Source organism: Ranitomeya imitator, chromosome 5 (assembly GCF_032444005.1).
Source record: "Ranitomeya imitator isolate aRanImi1 chromosome 5, aRanImi1.pri, whole genome shotgun sequence".
Classification (NCBI taxonomy): domain Eukaryota; kingdom Metazoa; phylum Chordata; class Amphibia; order Anura; family Dendrobatidae; genus Ranitomeya; species Ranitomeya imitator.
Window position 1 is genome coordinate 221,430,792 of NC_091286.1, and position 24,521 is coordinate 221,455,312.

Sequence of the window (24,521 nt, forward strand, 5' to 3'; positions counted from 1 at the left end):
AGGCGCAGGGAAAGGTCAGAGAGGCCCAGCGCCTGCACACTGCAGTACTTTGCTCTGCCCTCAACAGGGCAGACAAAGTACGCCGGAGCCGCAGCGTGAAGACAAGAAGAGGACGTCATCATAAGAAGATGGGAGGCCCCGCACTGGACCGCGATGCCCATCAGATCGGACCGCCTGCCCAGGTGAGTATAATTTAACCTCTTTTTCTCATCTTTTAGGATACATCGGGGGCTTATCTACAGCATTACAGAATGCTGTAGATAAGCCCCTGATGCCAGTGGGCTTAGCTCACCTTCGATTTTGGGGGTGACAGGTTCCCTTTAACATAATATCATAGATCATCAAATTTTAATTTAATTTCAAAATTTGAAACCCTATCTATCAAGGTGTCCTATAGTGGGAGACACAGTATACTGGAGCTGATATCCAAATATTTTGCCAGAATTCTTAAAATCACAGTTGTAATGCAAAGAAACGATCAGAGGATCAATCATTGAGCATATATATGACCGTAGATCAAAGTCTATTACATAGAAACTAACAGAATCAAGCCTAGCGCAAGGATTCAGCAAAAGAATCAAATTTATTGTGCATTTTATCAAGCCCAGCACATAATACACTCCGAGTCCTCAATATTGAAATTGCAACATTAAGAAGTAAAACTTGTTTTAATTAATTAAAAGAAAAATATTAAATTAATTTATTTAAACCATAGGATTGATAGACATGTTAATGATAGATTATGATTGTCTGAGGAATGTTCTGAATGAATGCACTTGGGCATTCAAATTATCAAGATTCGTTGCTGCAATTGCCTCCCATGGACTTGAATGGTTGACAATTTCTGGAAGAAACTAGTGCAGACTGAATTTTTTTCACACATAGATTCGGTCAGTGAATAAAATCACTCATCTGCACTCCCCATTGAATAATATTGGTCGCAGCGCTGTCCGTTTTTTTCACGGACAGCATTCAATCTAAAACTACAGTTGTGTGAATGAGCACTAAGGCTTATCTCATACTAACATTTTGAGTTCTGTTTTCCTGTTGCAGCAAGATATGGATTTGTCTCAAGAGAAACACAATCAATTCCAAACAAACGACAACTCTATTGTCTATAATGGAGTCATTTGATTTGAACAGCAAAGTTTCTATAGTTTCCATTGTATGTGAACTGGATTTCACCAACCCCACGTACACGCACTGAAAAATATCTAAGCCAAAAAAAATCTGCAATAAGTAGCAGCACAAGTCAACCCCGTTCAATTGGGCTAATGCTTGGGTGGAACACAGCAAACTGCATATCTGCAGCAGAAATCCCATTTCTGCTGCAGACAAAAAGGATGCAAATGTGTCACCTGCAAAGAGACCCTTAGGGCTCATACTCATTTACGAGAAAAACGGAGGAGTGCAATCCAATAAAAAATCGGATTGCACTCTGACCAATGTTATTCAATAGGTGACACCTCATCGGCGATTATTTTCTCAGCTGAAATCGGACTGAAAAAAAAATTGCAGCATGCTGTGATTTGCTGCATATCTCGGACGAGACTCGACAATGCAAGTCAATGGATGTCAGAAAAAAACGCATCGAGTGCTGTCCTTTTTTTACGCCCCAGTGTCCTTTGAAAAGCCGACAATTCGTGTGCGGTGTACAGTAAAATCACACTGACAGGTTAGAATAGAATAGATAGAATAGAAATACACAGAGAGAAATATAAACATATGAACTGTAGCGTGGGAATTTTTCAGAATATTTTCTCACGCTAGAGTTCATATGAGTTTATGCCACCAGGGGTCGCAGCTTCGGTGAGGGCACCGCTAGTCACCGAAACTACGTTACCTTCATTTCATTCATTCCCCAGTCTTTTAAAGCAGGGAGCGGCTGCATTAGCAGCGCTTCTGGTTGTAACTGTATTTAACCCCTTCAGATGAATTTACAGCGTGGGACATGACTGTACGGCGGACAGGTATGGGATATTGTTGCTTTTTTATTTTGGCATTTTTTTCAGGAGAACGAGGGTCTTCAGTTGGATTGAGCGTACAATAAAGAATAATATAAACCTGTGTCTTTCTTTCATTAAAATACTTTATTCTTAACCCCTTAGTGACAGAGCCAATTTGGTACTTAATGACCAGGCCAATTTTTACAATTCTGACCACTGTCACTTTATGAGGTTATAACTCTGGAACGCTTCAACGGATCCCGCTGATTCTGAGATTGTTTTTTCGTGACATATTGTACTTCATGTTAGTGGTAACATTTATTTGATATTACTTGCTTTTATTTATTAAAAAAACGGAAATATGGCGAAAATTTTGAAAATTTCGCAATTTTCAAAATTTGAATTTTTATTCCCTTACATCAAAGAGATATGTCACACAAAATGGTCAATAAATAACATTTCCCATATGTCTACTTTACATCAGCACAATTTTGGAAAGAAAAAAAAAATTATTATGGAGTTATAAGGGTTAAAATTTGACCAGCAATTTCTTATTTTTACAGCAAAATTTACAAAACCATTTTTTTTAGGGACCACCTCACATTTGAAGTCAGTTTGAGGGGTCTATGTAGCAGAAAATGCCCAAAATTGACACCATTCTAAAAACTGCACCCCTCAAGGTGCGCAAAACCACATTCAAGAAGTTTATTAACCCTTCAGTTGCTGCACAGGAACTGAAGCAATGTGGAAGGAAAAAATGAACATTTTACTTTTTTTCACAAATATTTTACTTCAGAACCAATTTTTTTTATTTTCACATGTGTAAAAAAAGAAAATGAACCACATAATTTGTTGTGCAATTTGTCCGGAGAATGCCGATACCCATATGTGGGGAGGGACCACTGTTTGGGTGCACAGTAGAGCTCAGGAGGGAAGGAGCGCCATTTGGCTTTTTCAACATAGAATTCCCTGGAATTGAGATCGGACACCATGTCGCGTTTGGAGAGCCGCTGATGTGCCTAAACAGTGGAAACCCCCCACAAGTGACACCATTTTGGAAACTAAACCCCCTAAGGAACTTATCTAGGTGTGTGGTCAACACTTTGAACCCCCAAGTGCTTCACACAAGTTTATAACGTAGAGCCGAAAAAATTAAAAATCATTTTTTTTTCACAAAAATGATCTTTTCACCCCCAATTTTTTATTTTCCCAAGGGTAGCAAGACAAAATGGACCCCAAAAGTTGTTGTGCAATTTGTCCTGAGTATGTCGATACCCCGTATGTGGGGGTAAACCTCTGTTTGGGTGCACAGTAGAGCTCAGAAGGGAAGGAGCGCCGTTTGACTTTTTCAACATAGAATTCTCTGGAATTGAGATCGGACACCATGTCGTGTTTGGAGAGCCCCTGATGTGCCTAAACAGTGGAAACCCCCCACAAGTGACACCATTTTGGAAACTAGACCCCCTAAGGAACTTATCTAGGTGTGTGGTCAACACTTTGAACCCCCAAGTGCTTCACACAAGTTTATAACGTAGAGCCGAAAAAATTAAAAATCATTTTTTTTTCACAAAAATGATCTTTTTACCCCCATTTTTTTATTTTCCCAAGTGTAGCAAGACAAAATGGACCCCAAAAGTTGTTGTGCAATTTGTCCTGAGTATGTCGATACCCCGTATGTGGGGGTAAACCTCTGTTTGAGCGCACTGCGGAGCTTGGAAGGGAAGGCGCGCCGTTTGACTTTTTAATCTCTTAATTGTGAGAGCGGACGCCATTTTGGGTTTGTAGATGTGCCTAACAGCAGAAACCCCCCACAACTGACCCCGTTTTGGAAACTACACCCCTCAAAGATTTTAATCAGGGGTATATTGAGCAATTTGAACCCACATGTATGACACAGAGTTTGATAACATTAGGTCGTCATATTGAAAAAATTCATTTTTTTCCACGAGAATCTTGTTTTAGACCTGAATGTCTCACTTTTTCAGAAATAACATCAAAAAGTGGACCCCACAATTCGTTACCCACTTTATTATGAGTGCAGCGATATCCCATATGTAGTAAAAAAGTTCTGTTTGGACAAATGGCAGGGCTTGGACAGAAAGGGGCACAATGTGACAAATTTGGCTTTATTTGAAATTGAAGATCCAGGACCCATTCAAAGCTTCTAGAGACATTGAGCAAAAAAGAAATTCCTTCCAGGAATTATTACTCACAGAGGGAGGCATGCTCCTAAAACACAATGGCTGACTATAAAATTGGTCTTGCTAACAAAACAGTTGTCCCGCATTTGCGTATATTGTAGCAGGAAGAATAAACTGTACTGGAATGAAGGGCAAAATGTGTAGGAAAATGCAGCCAACTATGTGGCAAAGCGGAGTTTGTTCCAAAGATGAAAGAACACCATCAGGGCTAGAATGGCAGACACTTTCAGAGACTGGTCGTACAACGTCCTTTTAGCTCCATCAATCCCTATATGAGAGACGAATGTGCCAATAGACGTGGTACACCATAGCAAGCTCCCACCCGCCAAGGTCAGAACCGCTATATGCACAAAACAACCAGTTCTCTATAGAAAGTATTGTCTGGTACCAGAGGTTCGGCAAGAATAAAGTAAAGCCCATAGTGTATAAGTACGGAACTTCCTCATTTTTTAGAAATCCTACAATAAAATGATCATGCCCGTATCATCAACATAAATATAAGTAATATAAATGGAAGCCAAAGTTTTGTGTAGCAAGACAGTTATAAAAACAGTCAAAGTTAGATAAATGGTCAAAAATGTTTGTGAGTAATCAAGTCCTAGAATTCATTTTCAGATAATCTCACTTTTCATGATCATTTCTGGGGTCCACATTCTAACGCTTATTGACATAGGTACGTGGACGAGAATTTGTTGGAATAGTAGTTTGGTATGGGATTGATCGAGTCGTAGAATTTTCAGATGACCTGACTTTGCAAGAACATTTGTGGGGTCCACACTCTAGAGCGTACAGACGTGGGTACGTGGACGAGAATTTGTTGGGATAGTAGTTTGGTATGGGATTGATCAAGTTCTGGAATTAATTGTGAAATGGGGTAAAATGGGATCTACTAATTAAAATATTATTTATCAATTGTTCCAAATTGTACTACTGGGGCCACTAAGCAGAAAATAAAAATTATTGAAAAAAAGCAAACTAATAATTGTAGGTGGTGTGGTAGGTCTCAAAACAGGGGGAGATACAAAGGCCTGGTTGGGATGGGCATGTGGGGCAATAGAATCGGGAATCACTCCGCCTGCCATGCTTTCTGCAAACTCGGCACCTTTTTTGAGGATACCTTTGGGTGGGAGTGACAGGGACAGGGTGAGGAAAATGGCGTTCTGACAGTCTCCGGGAATCCTCAGAGTCGAAGGCTTCCCCCGGTGCCATGGACTCAAATATGAGGCTCTCTACTACTTTCTCCTGAAAGTGCAGGAAAGTTAGCGGTCCTTGAGATTTTTTATATAGGACAAAGCTGTTGTAGGTGACAGTCTGAATTAGATAGATTCCCACCTTTTTATACCACGCCCTGGTCTTCCTCTTGACCAGGTATGGTTGCAGAACCTGGTCTGACAGGTCTACGCCACCCATATGGTTGTTATAGTCTGTGACGCAGACAGGTTTTTCTTTGTCCCTGGTGGCACCCCTCTCTCTGACCGTCACAGTGGTGTCCGTATGCAGTGTGGAAAGCATATAGACGTCCTTCCTGTCTTTCCACTTCACTGCAAGTAGTTGGTCGCTTGCAAGTGAAAATGACGCCCCCCTCTCCAAACGTCTGGACACCAACTGTGACGGAAACCCCACTCTGTTTTTCCTCACTGTCCCACAGGCCCCTGTATTTGCAGCATGGAGGGATTTGTATAGGGGGATGCTAGTGTAATAGTTATCTGTGTACACGTGGTACCCTTGATTGAGAAAGGGCGTCATTAGCTCCCAGACAATTTTGCCTGGGATACCAATTGTCTGGGGGCAGTTTGGGGGGTTTATTTGGCGGTCCCTACCTTCATAAATTAGGAAGGTGGACGTGTACCCTGATGAGCTCTCGCAAGCTTTATATAATTTTACGCCATATTTGGCTCTCTTGGAGGGAATAAATTGGCGGAATGACAGACGGCCCTTGTAGCTCATCAAGGACTCGTCGACTGCCACATTTTGCTCTGGGGTATAGGAATTTAGAAAGGAAGTTTTTAGGAGGGAAATTAGGGGTCTTAATTTATTTAGCCGATCGTAGTTGGGGTCAGTTCTTGGGAGAGCTTGGGAATTGTCACTGAAGTGGAGGAATCTCATCAGGGCTTCGTAAGGGGCTCGGGACATGATGGCTGCAAATACAGGGGTGCAGTGGACAGCTTTTGTTGCCCATTAAGAGCGGAGAGTGGTTTTTTTTACTATACCCATATTCAGGGTGAGGCCTAAGAATTTTTTAATTTCGGGGACATTTGTGGGGATCCAGGAACGGGAATGAAAGGCAGTGGGTTTTTGGGAAATATATTGCCGGGCATATAGGTTAGTTTGGTGGACGATTAATTGCAGGACTTCGGGGCTAATGAAAATTTCAAAAAAATCAATGGGGGTAAAATTGGCGACATCTACTTTTATTCCAGGGACTGCAGAAAAAGGGGGAATTTGAGGGGAAAATGAGGTGTCATTATACCACAGCGGTGGGGGGACTGCGGTACTTGGTCCTGCCTCTGAAGCTTCAGCAGTGACGACCGACTCCGCTACCACCGGGCTGGGGGATCCCGTGGAGGAAGAGTCGTCATCACTGTCTGAAAGCTGCTCAGCTTCAGGGGCAGAATCTGTTTCGCTGCCGGAGCAAAGCAGGCTGTAAGCTTGCTCCGCGCTAAAAGTTCTGCGAGCCATTTTATCTAATTCCTCCCCTAACCCTAACCCTAACCCTAACCCTAAAAAATTTAAAAAAAAAAATTATAATTTTTTTTTTCTTTTTTTTATAATCCTCTGCTGATGATGCAGGGATTACGGAGAACGGGGGTGGGTAAATGGGATGCTAGCGGAGGCAGATATGTTTTGTGAATAACTGACAGGGCAGCACTTGAACTGTAGTCTCTCTCTCTTCTCTCCTAGAACAACTACAAGGAGAGAAGAGAGAGGTACAGCCCAAGTGCTGCCATATTTATTAAATATTAGGGGTTTTGATCACTGTAATTGGACATGTTACAGTAATCAAAACCCAGCAGCCAATGAGAAAATTCTCATAGGTTGCTGGGTCTCTGCTGTCAGATCATGGCAGGTGCACTGCGCATGCGCCCGCCATTTTCTTCCAGCAGAGAAGAAGAAGGGGGGCCAGGAGCAGTGGGCTGGGGACCGGGGACCAAGGGCTGTGGACCGGGGACAGGGGGACATCAGGAGGAGGTATGGTGGGGGGCTCGGGGGCTCTATTTCTCTCCCCTCTGATGTGCGATCACATCAGAGGGGAGAGAAATGCAAAGCATTTTTTTTTTTTTTTTTACAAACTATTTGCAGCGATCGCAATCCTGAGGGTCTGTAAAGACCCCCGGGATTGCGATCGCTCCAGGGGGTCTGTAAAAACAGACCCCAATACACCGGGGGAAGCTAGGCTTTGGCGGGCGCATCTGCACATGCGCCCGCCATTTTGGAGCCCGGACAGGAAGGAGGAGGGTCGGGGACCGGGGGGGCACCTTCTCCGGTACATAAGGTACTGTGGGGTGCTCGGGGGACCCTATTTCTCTCCCCTCTAATGTCCGATCACATTAGAGGGGAGAGAAACACAATACTAATGCATTTCTTTTTTTTTTTTGCGATCGCCGGTAAACGGTTAATTACCGGTGATCGCAAAAGCGGGGTCGGTGAAAACCGACCCGAATCATGTTCTCTGGGGTCTCGGCTACCCCCGGCAGCCGAGACCCCGGAGAAAATCGGCCTCTGGGGGGCGCTATGTACTTTTTCCACAGCGCCGTAACGGCGCTGTGGCTTAAGTACCCTTAGCGGCCGCCGTTAAAAGGCGCATCGGCGGTCGCTAAGGGGTTAATGTGTGTGTTTTTGTAACCCTTTCAGACTAGTGGCTTAATAATGGATAGGTGTCTTATCGACTCCTCTCCATTATTAGCCAGGCTTAATGTCACCTTACAATAGCAAGGTGACATTAACCCTTTATTACCCCATATCCCACCACCACAAGGGAGGGGGAAGAGAGTGGCTAAGTGCCAGAATAGGCGCATCTTACAGAAACTGCATCCAGTATGTAAGATGGTGGCCGTGGCACGCGCATGCATGGTGGACTCGGTCTGCGCACACGCCCCTAATGGCGTCCAATCAGTGAGGAGAGGGTCATTGACATCAGTGGAGTGATTTCTCTCCCCGACTCTATCCTACACTGGGATCGCAGGATGTGACGTAGCTGCGACCCGAGATCCGCCCCTCATGCGCTCCATGGAGCAGTGCTGATTACAATCAGCTGTATGGGCATGATAAAGAGCCCCCTTATTTGCAGCAACTCACACCAGCCTCCCGAGGAAACAAACACTGCGAAATGTGCGTCCGGGCCATGAACACAGCGGATACTGTATCCACATGGGTAAGCACTGCACATAGCACGTTTCCTAGCACTCTGCACTTTACTGTAGCACCAGCATTTTTCGCCTGTTAAATTAGGACTTTGCCTTTAACTGGGAAATGCTGCGGATGAGACCTATTGTGGGATCGTTGGTATATTATGCTCTACAGTCATATATATCTTATTTTAGGCACTCCATACATAGTGTGTTTTTTGCTACACAGTGCACACATTTAAATATATGGTACTGCTGTCTCCATCTGTTGTGTCATCACCAATTTTCCATCACTTTTACTGAAATTTGATATGTTTTTTTGTACTGTGTAATAAAGTAATATTTTTTCACTAACCATGGTACTTTGTAAAATACTCTGGGGCATTACTTATGGGAGTTGTCCTGCTTTCCTGTGTCAATTTTGGCATCCTTTCCCATATAGGGTATTAATTGATGCTTCAACTATGTCGGTTTATGTTCAATTGCCCATATGATGATGTCATGTGTTTGGAAGCTTCTGAGTTTTTTGCAATATCTGAGTTAATAAATTACACACCTGTGGATATATTTTAATGCACACCTGAAACACTGCTTCTATGTGTAGCATCAAGGGAAAGTCTGATGAAATCAGCCAAGAGATGAGGAAGAGAATTGTGTACTTGCACAAGTCTGACTCATCTTTGGGAACAATTTCAAGATATCTGAAGGTGCCTTGTTCATCTGTACAAACAACTATACACAAGTACAAACCGCTCATACCGCTCAGGAAGGAGACGGGTTCTGTGTCCCAGAGATAAACGTGCTTTGGTCTTGGGTATCAACCCAAGGACAAAAGCAAATGATCTTGTGAACATCATGGCAGAAACTGGTAAGATTATGTCAAAATCCACAGTGAAACAAGTACTGTTTCAACATAGGCTGAAAGGTCACTTTGGCACAAAGAAGCCATTACTCCAAAACAAACATAAAAAAGGCAGATTAATGTTCGTAAATGCACACAGGATCAAAGACCTTAATATTTGGAGACATGTCCTGTGGTCTAATGAAACTAAAATTGAACTTTTTGGGCATAATGGCCATCGTTACCTTTGGAGGAAAAAGGGAGAAGCTTGGAAGCCTTAGAATACCATCCTAACTGTGAAACATGGGGGTAGCAGCATCATATTGTGGGGTTGTTGTGCTGCAAGAGGGACTAGTGCACTTCACAAAATAGATGGCATCATGAGAAAAGAAGATTATGTGGCAATACTGAAGCAACATCTCGAGACATCAGCCAGTAAGATAAAGCTTGAGCGGAAATTGGTCTTCCAAATGGACAATGAGCCGAAGCATCCTGCCAAAATGATAACAAAGTGGCTTAAGGATAATTAAGTCAATGTTTTGGAGTCACCATCAGAAAGCCCCCTGATCTCAATCCTATTTTAAATGTATGGGCAAAGAAGAAAAGGTAGGTGCGAGCAAGGCGACCTGCAAACCTGGATCAGTTACACCAGTTTTGTCAGGAGGAATGGGCCCAAATTCCGACCAACTATTGTGAGAACCTTGTGGAAGGATATCCCAAACATTTGACCTAAGTCATTCAGTTTAACCCCTTAGCGACTGCCTTTTAACGGCGGCCGCTAAGGGTACTTAAACCACAGCGCCGTTAATTAACGGCGCTGTGGAAAAAGTAAATAGCGCCCCCCAGAGTCGGATTTTCTCTGGGGTCTCGGCTGCCGAGGGTAGCCGAGACCCCAGAGAACATGATTCGGGGGGTTTTTAACCCACCCCGCATTTGCGATCGCCGGTAATTAACCGTTTACCGGCGATCGCAAAAAAAAAAAAAAACCGCGATCCCTTTTTAATTTCTCTGTCCTCCGATGTGATCGCACATCGGAGGACAGAGAAAAGGGGTCCCAGGTGGCCCCCCAATACTCACCTATCTCCCCCGATGCTCCTCGTGTCTCCCGGTGGGCGCCGCCATCTTCAAAATGGCGGGCGCATGCGCAGTGCGCCCGCCGGCCGGCCCCGCGAGAATCTTTGGGGTCTCGGCTGCCAGGGGTAGCCGAGACCCCAAAGAGCATGATCGGGGTCGGTTTTAGCGACCCCTGTTTTGCGATCGCCGGTAATTAACTGTTTACCGGCGACCGCAAAAAAACAAAAAAAAGTCAAAGTGTAATTCTCTGTCCTCTGATGTGATCGCACATCAGAGGACAGAGAAATAGGGGGATTCGGGGACCCTACAATACTCACCTGTGTCCCTGGATCCTCTTGCTGCTCCTCCTGGCCGCCGGCTTCTTCCTCCGGTAAGAAAATGGCGGGCGCATGCGCAGTGCGCCCGCCACCTGTCTCCATCTGCCGGCCGGCAGGAGAAGAGCAATTGGGGCTAAAATTAGGGTTAGGGGTAGGGTTAGGGCTAGGGTTAGGGTTATGGGTAGGGTTAGGGGTAGGGTTAGGGGTAGGGTTAGGGGTAGGGTTAGGGCTAGGGTTAGGGGTAGGGTTAGGGGTAGGGTTAGGGCTAGGGTTAGGGGTAGGGCTAGGGTTAGGGCTAGGGTTAGGGCTAGGGGTAGGGGTAGGGTTAGAGTTAGGGGTAGGGTTAGGGTTGGGGCTAAACTTAGGGTTATGGTTGGGGCTAAATTTAGAGTTAGGGTTGGCGCTAAATTTAGGGTTAGGCTTCTTTCACACTTACGTCGGTACGGGGCCGTCGCAATGCATCGGACCGACATACCGACGCACGTTGTGAAAATTGTGCACAACGTGGGCAGCGGATGAAGTTTTTCAACGCATCCGCTGCCCAATCTATGTCCTGGGGAGGAGGGGGCGGAGTTACGGCCACGCATGCGCGGTCAGAAATGGCGGATGCGACGTACAAAAAAATGTTACATTGAACGTTTTTTTGTGCTGACGGTCCGCCAAAACACTGATCCAGTGCACGACGGACGCGACGTGTGGCCATCCGTCACGATCCGTTGGCAATACAAGTCTATGGGCAAAAAACGCATCCTGCGGGCACATTTGCAGGATCCGTTTCTTGTCCAAAACGACGGATTGCGATGGATGCCAAACAACGCAAGTGTGAAAGTAGCCTTAGGGCTAGGGTTAGGGTTGGGGCTAAAGTTAGGGCTAGGGTTGGGGTTAAAGTTAGGGTTAGAGTTGGGATTAGGGTTAGGGTTTGGATTAGGGTTGGTATTAGGGTTAGGGTTGGCATTAGGGTTACGCTTGGGATTAGGGTTAGGTTTGGGATTAGGGTTAAGGTTAGGGTTGTGATTAGGGGTGTATTGGGATTAGGGTTAAGTTTGAGGTTAGGGTTGAGATTAGGATTAGGGGTGTGTTGGATTTAGGGTTTTGATTAGGGTTATGGTTAGGGTTGACATTAGGGTTGTTTTGGGGTAAGGGTTGTGATTATGGTTAGGGTTAGTGATTAGGATTATGGATCAGGTTGGGATTAGGGTTAGGGGTATGTTGGGGTTAGGGTTGGAGCTAGAATTGGGGGGTTTCCACTGTTTAGGTACATCAGGTGGTCTCAAAACACGACAGCCAATTTTGCGCTCAAAAAGTCAAAAGGCGCTCCCTCCTTTCTGAGCTCTGCCGTGCGCCAAAACAGTGGTTTACCCCCACATATGGCGCATCAGCGTACTCGGGATAAATTGGACAACAACTATTGCAGTCCAATTTCTCCTGTTACCCTTGTGAAAATAAAAACTTGGGGGCTACAATATCTTTTTTGTGGAAAAAAAAATATTTTTTATTTTCACGACTCTGCATTCTAAACTTCTGTGAAGCACTTGGGCATTCAAAGTTCTCACCACACATCTACATAAGTTCCTTGGGGGGTCTAGTTTCCAAAATGGGGTCACTTGTGGAGGGTTTCTACTGGTTAGGTACATCAGGGGCTCTGCAAACGCAACATAATGCCCGCAGACCATTCTATCAAAGTCTGCATTCCAAAACGGCGCTCCTTCCTTCCGAGCTCTGCCGTGCGCCCAAACAGTGGTTTACCCCCACATATGGGGTACCAGCATACTCAGGACAAATTGGACAACAACTTTTTGGGTCCAATTTCTCTTGCTACCCTTGTGAAAATAAAAACTTGGGGGCTAAAAAATCTTTTTTGTGGAAAAAATTTTTTTTTTTATTTTCACGACTCTGCATTATAAACTTCTGTGAAGCACATGGGGGTTCAAAGTGCTCACCACACATCTAGATAAGTTCCTTAAGGGGTCTAGTTTCCAAAATGGTGTCACTTGTGGGGGGTTTTCACTGTTAAGGCACATCAGGGGCTCTCCAAACGCGACATGGCGTCCAATCTCAATTCCAGCCAATTCTACATTGAAAAAGTAAAACGGCACTCCTTCTCTTCCAAGCTCTGCGGTGCGCCCTAACAGTGGTTTACCCCCACATATTGGGTATCAACGTACTCGGGAGAAATTGCACAACAACTTTTGTGGTCTAATTTCTCCTGTAACCCTTGAGAAAATAAAAATTTGTGGGCAAAAAGATCATTTTTGTAGAAAAAATGCAATTTTTTTTTTCACGGCTCTACATTATAAACTTCTGTGAAGCACATGGGGGTTCAAAGTGCTCACCACACATCTAGATAAGTTCCTTAAGGGGTCTAGTTTCCAAAATGGTGTCACTTGTGGGGAGTTTCCACTGTTTAGGCACATCAGGGGCTCTCTAAACGTGACATGGCATCCAATCTCAATTCCAGCCAATTCTGCATTGAAAAAGTCAAACGGCGCTCCTTCACTTCTAAGTTCTGCGGTGCGCCCAAAAAGTGGTTTACCCCCACATATGTGGTATCTGCGTATTCAGGAGAAATTTCATAACAAAATTTATGGTTACATTTCTGTTTTTACACTTGTGAAAATAAAAAAAAATGGTTCTGAATTAAGATGTTTGCAAAAAAAAGTTAAATGTTCATTTTTTCCTTCCACATTGTTTCAGTTCCTGTGAAGCACGTAAAGGGTTAATAAACTTCTTGAATGTGGTTTTGAGAACCTTGAGGGGTGTAGTTTTTAGAATGGTGTCACACTTCATTATTTTCTATCATATAGACCCCTCAAAATGACTTCAAATGTGATGTGGTCCCTAAAAAAAATGGTGTTGTAAAAATGAGAAATTGCTGGTCAACTTTTAACCCTTATAACTCCCTAACAAAAAAAAATTTTGTTTCCAAAATTTTGCTGATGTAAAATAGACATGTGGGAAATGTTATTTATTAACTATTTTTGATGACATATCTCTCTGATTTAAGGGCATAAAAATACAAATTTTGAAAATTGCAAAATTTTAAAATTTTTTGCCATATTTCCGTTTTTTTCATAAATAATCGCAAGTAATATCGAAGAAATGTTACCACTAACATGAAGTACAATATGTCACGAAAAAACTATCTCAGAATCAGCGGGATCCGTTGAAGCGTTCCAGAGGTATAACCTCATAAAGTGACAGTGGTCAGAATTGCAAAAATTGGCTCGGTCATTAAGTACCAAATTGGCTCTGTCACTAAGGGGTTAAGGGCAATAGTATCAAATACTAGTGACATGTATGTAAACTTTTGACTGTGCAGTAATAAAAATGCCTTAAAACATTCTTTCTCTCTCTCATTATTCTGGCATTTGGCAAATATTAATAATTGTGGTAATCCTATTTGACATAAAATGGCAAAGGTTTATTTTGATTTCATGTCAGATATTGGGAAAAACAAGCATGTGTCTTTTTATATAGGGCATGTTAACTTCTGGTTTCAACTGTATGTATGTGCCTGTGCATTCATGTATCTGTATGTATGTGCCTGTGTATGCATGTATCTATATGTATGTTCTACATGCATGCATGTATCTGTATGTATGTGCTCGGTGTATGCATGTGTTTGATCTTTGTATACAAATATGTGTGTATATGCTCAGTATATATATACAGTATGTGTGTGCTAGATCTACAGTATATGCATATGTGTGTGTGTGTGTGTGTAACATACATGTTTGTGTCACATATTGTGTGTGTAGCATCCGCATTTATAGATCCCGGCAGCGCAGATGACAGTTCATAGGTTTAAACATGTCAGCTCAACGAACGAGAAAATGCTACTCATTCATCAGATTCATGATTGGATTGCTTATGCCGGAACAAAAATCATTGTTTTTGGCAGCACATCGCTCAGTGTAAACTGCAGATGTGCTGCTGATAATATGATGCTATCTAAGGACAGATTGATTTATTAGTGATTGTTCTGAGCTCATTGTCAGCCTGTGTACAGAGTCCAGTAAACAACGACCTGAATATTGTCAATTGCACTCATTTAATGTCCTGAACTCAGCGCATATAAATGCAACCGCAAAGTTCCTGGGTGATGGTACAATATGTTAGCATTTGGGACCACACTTTAAACTTTTTCCCAAAGCCCCACTTGGTCTAAAATCTGCCCTGTACACTACACATCGCTATAACAATCTTCTCTCATTATTACGTTTGCTGAATTTCTTTTGTGTTTTCCCCCTTATTAGATGTATTTTTGGTAGAGATGAATCTGCATTTTAATGCTTTTTTTTAGTATTAATAATATTATCCACTTTGCTTAGATATTTAAGACGTGTTTACTAGAGTAAATTCGGCACAAACAGCACATTCAGATTTGTGTGCTCTCATGAGCATTTTTACTCAAAGTCGGCAAAATTCGGTCACAGTTCGGTAAATCATCGCGTTTCCACTAATGCTTTTGTTATTACTTTGGATAGGATAGTGCCACTGTATGATGAGCAGGAAAGATGAGGGGGACATGTTTGATGTGGGGAGGGGGATGGAGAGGTTAGAGGAGCATGTGGAGAAGTTAGAGAAGCAGCACGCTCTTTTTTTTACCCTCAACTTTATGTGTGTTGATTCCAACAGCCAGTCAGGGCGCATAAACCATTCACAGCGTCATTACACAAGGTCTTCTGTGATTGGCTGCCAAAATCACATTTCCCTGGCTGTGATTGGCTGCCAAAGTCACATTTCCCTGGCCATGTGAAAAGCGGACTGCCACACAGTTTTTGCACAGTCTCCGGAGGCCCAATTCTTTGCCAATCAGAAGGCCAGATTTTCATTTAAAAATTGTTAAGCCTAATATTGGGGTGCAGCCACAAGGCCCAATTAGCTATTCCAAATCGTTTTTGATAAAACTGTTTCTGTTGTGGTAATCCCATGAAAGTAGCCTCTTTGTATGAGGGTAAACAGAGAGCACAACAAATCTCAGCAAAATACGGTCATATATATAATGCAACATTCCAAATGATGATACCGATTATATGCTGAGCCCAAAATGAAGAGAAAACTATAACAAAGACTAGTCGCTATGAATCATAACCAAGCAAGATGGTCCACAAGGACCGAGAAAAAAACGACCAAACAGTCAATATAAATAAGCATAGAAAAACTTTATTAATATTGTGATGATAAAAATATCGGACAATCGAAAAAACAGGTAGAGGCGAGTACCACATGGTGTACACATCCGCAACACCGATGTGTGAACCACCACAGGCACACGGCACCTGGGAAGGGAAATATCCGCATTTAGGAGTAAAACAGGGGTGAAGAAGGAGTGTTGCCGAAACGCGCGTCGGGGAGGGCACACGGTCCCCGGGGGAGGTTATTCTGCTGTATATACCTTGAGGTAAGCGCCGCACCATGGTCTCTATATGTACAATGTCTTAGTTGCGGTGCTGATATTTGGCTGACAGAGCTCTGGTATATGCACTAGCTTTGGGAGCGTACCAATTTTTCATAGGGTCTCTGTATATCCTTAGCACTGTGGGGCATTATGAGCCGTATATGGTTGTGGCTATCTCCAGCTTTGCTGTAGTTATTGTTTTACTCCTAAATGCGGATATTTCCCTTCCCAGGTGCCGTGTGCCTGTGGTGGTTCACACATCGGTGTTGCGGATGTGTACACCATGTGGTACTCGCCTCTACCTGTTTTTTCGATTGTCCGATATTTTTATCATCACAATATTAATAAAGTTTTTCTATGCTTATTTATATTGACTGTTTGGTCGTTTTTTTCTCGGTCCTTGTGGACCATCTTGCTTTCTTTGTATGAGGGACCTCCGGAACATCAGGACCGGGGTGTCGGGGTTATCGGGGTGTGCCACGTGAAAAGACTGGATCAGTCTGGCTGCGTGGACGTCAGATGCTGGTACCCACATCCTCTCCTCAGGACCGTACACCCTCCAATTTACAAGATACTGAAGCAACCAACGAACTAAGCGAGAATCCATGATTTTCGCTATCTGAAATTCAAAAAGTGTCCATTGACAATGACAGGAGATGACGGTAGTCCTGATCATACTGATACAATATATTTTTTGAGGAGACATCTATGAAATACATTATGGATCATAAAAGTAGGTGGCAGAATGCTATGGGATTTATGAAGACTACGATCTTATAAGGCCCACAGATTCCAAGATGGAACCTTCAACTTAATGTTCCTAGAGGTCCATACCCACAAAACTTCTTCGATCAGCCACACTCTTATATTTGGATCCTATCATCCTTAAATTATTTACCCCTTGCCACACGGATGTAATAAATTATGAAAACTGTTCTTCTTCAAGTAATCCAGAAGATCTTAATATATGAGCTGAACTGAGGATGAAACCTATACACGCCGGAAAACGGGCACTTACCAGTAGATTCATGACAACGATTTTTTTACTGCAAATTCGGTTAACGGTAAGTAGGTAACCCAATCCTCCTGATTCTCAGACACAAAACACCTAAGATAAGTCTCCAGAATCTGGTTAACCCTTTCAGTCTGCAAATTAGACTGTGAGCTAAATGCAGAAGAAAATGACGGATGGATTCCCAGGCAGGTGCAAAATGCACTTCAAAACTTGGAAAAAAAACTGTACCCCCCAGTCAGAAACAATATTGTTCAGGATCCCATGTAATTTTACAATTTCCCTGATGAAAATTTGCGCCAAGGACTTGGCTGGTAATGCAATAAAATGAGACATCTTAATGAATCTATCCATCATCACCAAAATTACTATATTTCCTAACGACACGGGTAAATCCGTGATAAACTTGACCAACATGTGAGTCCAAGGTGTACTGGGAATCTCCAATCTTTGGAGAGCCCCCGACGGACGGCTATGAGAGGTCTTAGAATGTGCACAGACACTGCAGGCGGCTACATACTCCCAGACATCCTGATGCACCCCAGGCCACCAAAAACTCTGAGTAAGAAAATCAATGGTGGCTTTATTACCAGGATGTCCAGCAAAGACTGAATCGTGATGTTCACTAAGGATTCTTAGACGAAGATTCACAGGAACGAACAGTTTACCTAATGGATAGGCAGCAGGGGAATCCCACTGAGCTTCAACAACCTCTCTTTCAAGATCGGAGCATATAGATGCTATAACCACCCCTTTTTGTGGAATAGGTACTGGTTCACATTTGAGGGAAACCAAAATAAGAGGAGGGAAGGAAGTTATCACACTTAGAAACCCACACAACAGTCACAAATAACTCCTCCAAACTCCTCATATAAGCACCAAAAACACATCTCCTCCAAGCCATGCAGCATAAGTTTGTTCTGACATGTGTTTGAATCAGGACCCAGATTATATAGGGGATGGGAGTGGCTAACCAAGCTCAGCTGAGAGCCCAGACTCCCAGAGCTCCCAACATGGCTGATTAACCCCTGTTTTGCCAAAAGAAATGAACACCATTTAAAAAGAAGGTGAAGTGCTTCTTTTCAGCGCAGGAGTAGGAGCAATCAGACACTGCAGTCTTCTGGCTCCTCTCTGTTGTGGTAACCTCGTGACATCATTTGTTATAAAACTGTGTTTCAGTGGCAAATCAGAAGCCCAGATTTCCACTTAAAAATTGTTAGGCCTAATATTGCAGTGCAGCCACGAGGTCCAATTAGCTACTCCGAATCTTTTAGTTTAAAATTGTTTCAGTGGCAAATCAGAAGGCAAGATCGTTAGGTATAACAGTCTTGTTCTGGCAAAATAAATGGCGACTGTTCATTTTGTGACAGGCGACTGACAGCTATGGGCCTAAGGTTGTGAAACAGCAAGTTACAAGAGGGGAAGGCTACTTACAACATGAGTGGGAAAAAGAGCGAGGTTGTCATGGAAGGGGGAATAGCCTTGGTGTTCGACGTGTACGTGGGTTAGGTGGTAATGTAAATGAAAGCTCAACTGAATGAAAACCGTCTCGTCATATCGAAAGACCACTGATAACATCTGTTACTCGAATCCCTTTCTTTGGCAGCCGCACAGCGATACACCTTGTAGATGAGGCTCAGACAGAGCATGTGCTACAATGGATGGCAAGCGCTACATCAAGTGGCCTCTCCTCCTCTTCCTCCACCTTAACATCACACACAGTACAATCTTCAGAGGTGGCACCCCAATCATCCTTGTTTCCCACTGCGTTAAAAATTTCCAAACACCCAACTGACTGTGGGGAAACTCAGATGAGCCATTCCGCAGAGGTGTTCACACATTCTATTCCATGGGCATCAGAGGTCTGCTCTGAAGAATCACAGAATCTAGAGAAGGAAAGCATCTGCACCAATGCCCAAAATGTTTTCATGTGGTATCCGTGGTCAGACGAAGTAGGGTCCAAGCAGAATCCAGACCCTTGTGACCAGACATTAACCACTGTAAGGGGTATACTGGGACCGTGTGATACTCTACTCCCTTCCTCCATGTATATGTTACCTTCATGTAAGACTGTGTATGTGGATATCTATGTTTTGCTAATACTTAATGTTAGTATAGGGAAAGCATAGTGCCCTGTTGGGCCCACTAGATGGTGCCAATTACACAGTATGATAAAAAGTGGTGTCAATAGTTAACCATAGGAGGAGCTAGCTGGGGTAAGGTAGGAACAGTTTCCTAGTTAGAGTGGGTAGGAGCCGGAGTGCCCAGGCAGCTGGGAAGGGCGCCAGAGCCCAAGCTACTCAGTATCTCTGCAACATTAAAGTAAAGGACCCAGCCATCCAGGGTCCACAGGGCCAGAAGTATAGCTGAACAGCGGGCTTACAGCAATGGTGGAACAAAGGTTGAAAGCAGGGCCAGGACAGTATGAGGATGCAAGGTGGCTTCATAATGTGGCCAGTTATCTTATGGGCTTATGCCCTCAGATCTAATGCGAAACGGCTGAGGGAATCCCCAAGCGCAGTGAGTTTGGACAGGGAAGACGCTGCATTACCGTGAGAGGCATTATGACCCGGGCATGTAATGAAGGCCATAAGAGGAGAAGCAGGGAAAGTGGACGATGTGGACTGTACGAAATCCAATGCTGTAAATGTAACTAAGAAGGATGTGCTGCGAACAGAAGCAAGTAAAGTTTTGTGTTTGAAGCTAAAGCAAGACTGTGTCTCAATTTGTGTGCAATCGTGCGAAGAGGGTCTGCAGCAGCTTGGAAGAGAACCAGAGAGTGCAGATAACAGAGAGGCAAGTACTCTCATAGAAGTACGTTCTTTGCATGTGATGGGAGGCCAGGGTGCGCAAAGGCCACTAGTCTCTGCCACGACTATGGCCCTAGCGCTCCCTCACACCACCCAGAGTGGAGGTGATCCTGATGAGACTCACTTACCAGAGGCGCATGCGGACTGTACTGTGGTGTCAGGGCAGGAAGAGGGTGAGGATTATAAGAACAGAGAGGATGATGATGAGGTTGTAGATCCCACTTAGTGTGAGCCCAGAGGTACGCAGCTGAGTAGCTCATAGAGGAGGTGGAGGAGGTGGAAGATGAGGAGGTTACATTATGGCTTCCCACACAGACACGAAGTGATGCAACCACGACAAGCACTGAATCCTCAGCCCCAACTCTGGCTGTGCGATGAAAATGCCTTAGTTTGGGAATCTCACTGCGCTAAAATGCGGACTAGCGGGCCTCACCAACCCCCATCTGCTGCTGCTTCTTCCTCCTCCATCACCATTCCAAGTCTTCGCACAGAGGTCTCCGGCCGCAGAACCTACAATTGTTTACCCACCACACTCGGGGGTGAGTGAGAGCTGTACAGCTGTTACAGGAACAGACATGACTGCTGCTGCTTTTGTGTAACCTAGCAAAACACATCTTTCTCATTCTATCATAACATCTCCACCTGCACCTCACTCACAGTCCAGCGGTTTGTCCTGTTCTCCGTACTCTGCCCTCTCAGCACAGCAGCCAGCCCTCGTTCCTGCAGTTGTGGTCACGTAAAAGAATGTTTCCGCCTACACATGGCAAAGCTAAGAGCTTGAACTCCACCATCTCCCATCTATTGCCTAGTAAATGCTGCGTTACCGACTGTTGGATATAAACAGTTTCAGAAAGTTGATGGACATGATGAACATGTTCGGCAATCGTCTAATTGTTCGACAAATCAAATCGAACCTTGAAAGGTTTGCTCATCTCTAGTGTTTACATATACTGTAAATGTTGCATATTTTCTGCTACTTTTTTTGCACAGAAATTCTGCTTTGTTTAAAGGGAACCTGTCACCCCCAAAATCGAAGATGAGCTAAGCCCACCGGCATCAGGGGCTTATCTAAAGCATTCTGTAATGCTGTAGATAAGCCCCCGATTATTAGCGATTAGCGATTAGCCATGTCGCTTTTGGAGAGCTCCTGATGTGCCTAAACGGTGGAAACCTGTAGTGAATTCTGCTCTTGGGCTCCCTCCGGTGGTTATGAGTGGTAGTGCTACTGTCTTTGGATCGCAGCATTTATCAGGTGTATCCATTTTTTGCAATTTGGGCTGGGCTATTTAGTCCTGCTTTATCCTTTAGTCAGTGCCAGTTGTCCATTGTTTTTGGAGGATTCACATCCATTCCCGGTCTCTCCTGTTTTTGCTGTTTATTTCAACAAAGATAAGTTCTGGCTTTGTTTTTGCTGTCCACCTGCAGTCGACCTTATAGTTCTGTGCATTTTCATGTTTTGTCTTGTCTAGCTTTGTCTGTGAAGGATTTTTTGCAGCCAAGCTGTGTCTCTGGAGAGGCAGATATACCCTCCATGTCTTTAGTCAGATGTGGTGATTTGTATTTTCTGTGGTGGATATTTTCTAGTGTTTTAATACTGACCGCATAGTACTCTGTCCTGTTCTTTCTTTTTAGCTAGAATGGCCTCCTATGCTAAATCCTGATTTCATGTCTGCGTATGTTATTTCCCTCTCCTCTCACAGTCAATATTTGTGGGGGGCTGTCTATCCTTTGAGGATTTTCTCTGAGGCAAGATAGTTTTCCCGTTTCTGTCTTTAGGGGAAGTTAGTTCTTAGGCTGTGTCAAGGGGTCTAGGGAGTGTTAGGTACCCCCCACGGCTACTTCTAGTTGCGCTGCTAAGTTCAGGGTTTGCGGTCAGTACAGGTACCACCTTCTCCAGAGTACGTCTCATGCTGCTCCTAGGCCACCAGATCATAACAGAAACCCCACACATGTGACACCATTTTGGAATATAGACCCCTCAGGGTTCATATCTAGATGTGTATTAATCACCTTGAACCCTCAGGTGCTTCACAGAAGTTTATAAAATTGAGCTGTGAAAATAAAAAATCTAAATTATCCCACAAAATTATTTTTTTGCCAGAAATATTGCATTTTCAGAAGGGTAACAGGAGAAAATGGACCCCAAAATTTGTTGTGCAATTTCTCCTGAGTACGCCGATACCCCAAATGTGGTTGAAAACTACTTTTGGGGCACAGTGCAAAGCTCAGAAGGGAAGGAGCGCCTTATTACAGTGCAGATTTTGCTGCACTGGTCTGAGGGTGCCAAGTCACATTGGCAGAGCCCCTGAGGTGCCAGAACAGCAGAACCCCCCCATAAGTGACCCATTTTAACTAACTACACCTCCCAGTGAATTCATCTAGTGGTGCAGAGATTGTATTGGCACAATAGGTGTGTCACAGAATTTTATACCATTGGGCAGTAAAAAAAAATAATAATTTGCATTTACAACCAAGATCGTGTGTAAGGCCGGCGTCACACTCTGCGTATGAAAATACGGTCCGTTTTTTTACGGCCGTAATATGCAGAAATGTTCCCAAAACAGTGATCCGTATGTCATCCGCAGGCAGGGTGTGTCAGCGTATTTTGCGCATGTCATCCTCCGTATGTAAGCCGTATGGCATCCGTACTGCGAGAGTTTCTCGCAGGCTTGCAAAACGGACATACAATGGATCCATGGGCTCAAATATTCAAACATATATACTGTATATATATATATATATGTATATATATATATATATATACACATATATATATATATATATATATATATATATGTCAGTGAGATATTTATATTTCATACAGCGCTAGATAGCAGAAAAGCCGGTAATTCAATTGCCGGCTTTTGCTATCTCCTTCCCAAACCCGACATGATATGAGACATGGTTTACATACGGTAAACCATCTCATATCCATTCTTTTATTACATATTCCTCTTTAGTAATGTTAGAAGTGCCGTGGTGTCAAATTTGGGGGCTGTATCTATTAAATTAAAGGGTTAAATTCCGGGGTCCTGTAACCATGGTCCCTTTCTAGGCTATTAATATCTGCCCTCAGTCACTGGCTTTCCCACTCTGGCGGAGAAAATTGCGCGGGAGCCCACGCCAATTTTTTCCGGAATTTAACCCTTTTATTTAATAGCTTGAGCCCCCAAATTTGACACAAAGACACTTCTTACATTACTAAAGAGGAATATGTAATAAAAGTAGGGATATGAGATGGTTTACTGTATGTAAACCATGTCTCTTATCATGTCGGGTTGGAGAAGGAGATAGCAAAAGCCGGCAATTGAATTACCGGCTTTTCTGCTACCTAGCGCTGTATGAAATATAAATATATATATATATATATATATATATATATATATATATGTGTGTCTCACTGACATATATATATACCCCTATACTATGTGTAGACATTTATTTTAGCTATTCTAGTTTATCCTGTCAGTGTGATTTTACTGTACACCGCACTGAATTGCCGACTTTTCTATTGAACACCGCTGCGTATCTCTCGCAAGTCACACTGTTGGTCCGTGTGTAATCCGTATTTTCCTCGCCCCCATTGACTTTCATTGGCGGATTTTTTGCGCAATACGCTGACAAACGCAGCATGCTGCGATTTTCTACAGCCGTACAAGACCGTATAATACGAATCCGTAAAATACAGCAGATAGGAGCTGTGCCATAGAGAATCATTGTACCATATGCAATCCGTATTTTCTGCGCCTCTCATACGTCCGTAAAACTCGCTAGTGTGACGCCGGCCTTAGCCCCGTATATTACATCTTAATACTGGGAAATGGGTAAAAATTGTACCAAAATTTGTCCCACAATCTCTGCTGAATGTAGAATTACCCTATATATGGCTCTACAGTACTGCTTAGCCACACGGCAAGACTCGTGAGGGACAGAGTGCTATTTGCCTCCCTGAGCGCAGATTTTCCTAGAATAGATTGCGGACTCGGTATACAGATCCCCTAAGACTCTCCCCTCAAGAGACCCCATTTTTGAAATGATACCTCTTTGGGAATTTATCCATGTGTAGTGACTCCATGGGTGCACCGAATGATGTGACAAATTAAATCCCCAAGGGATCCATTCACTATAATGAGGCAGCAGAGTTACTCTGGACTCCATCTGGCCTCAGTTCAGTGGTGTCCTTCTTTTCAGAAGTGCACAAAACTGTGGTCGACTGCTCTTTTGTGTTCGCCTAAAAAGACGGACACCGCTAGATCACAGGTCCTCTTGTGTTCACAGTGCCTCCATCTGCCTCATTATAGGGAATCTTTTGTTGGGGGTTCCATCTGAATCACGTATTCCAAAGATTTACACGGAAACATTGGTGTAAGTGCTCAGCGCAGAGCGCAGCTTTACTGCAATCTTTGGGAGGCAGAATTAAAAAATCAACACCAGGTGAAGAATTGTTTTTATTTATTTTTTATGCCGTTCCTCGTACGGTATAAGTGATTAGGCTACTTTATTTTTTGGGTCGATGTATCTACAGCCATACAAGATTTATATCGGGTTTTTATATTTGGCAGTTGAAGCACAC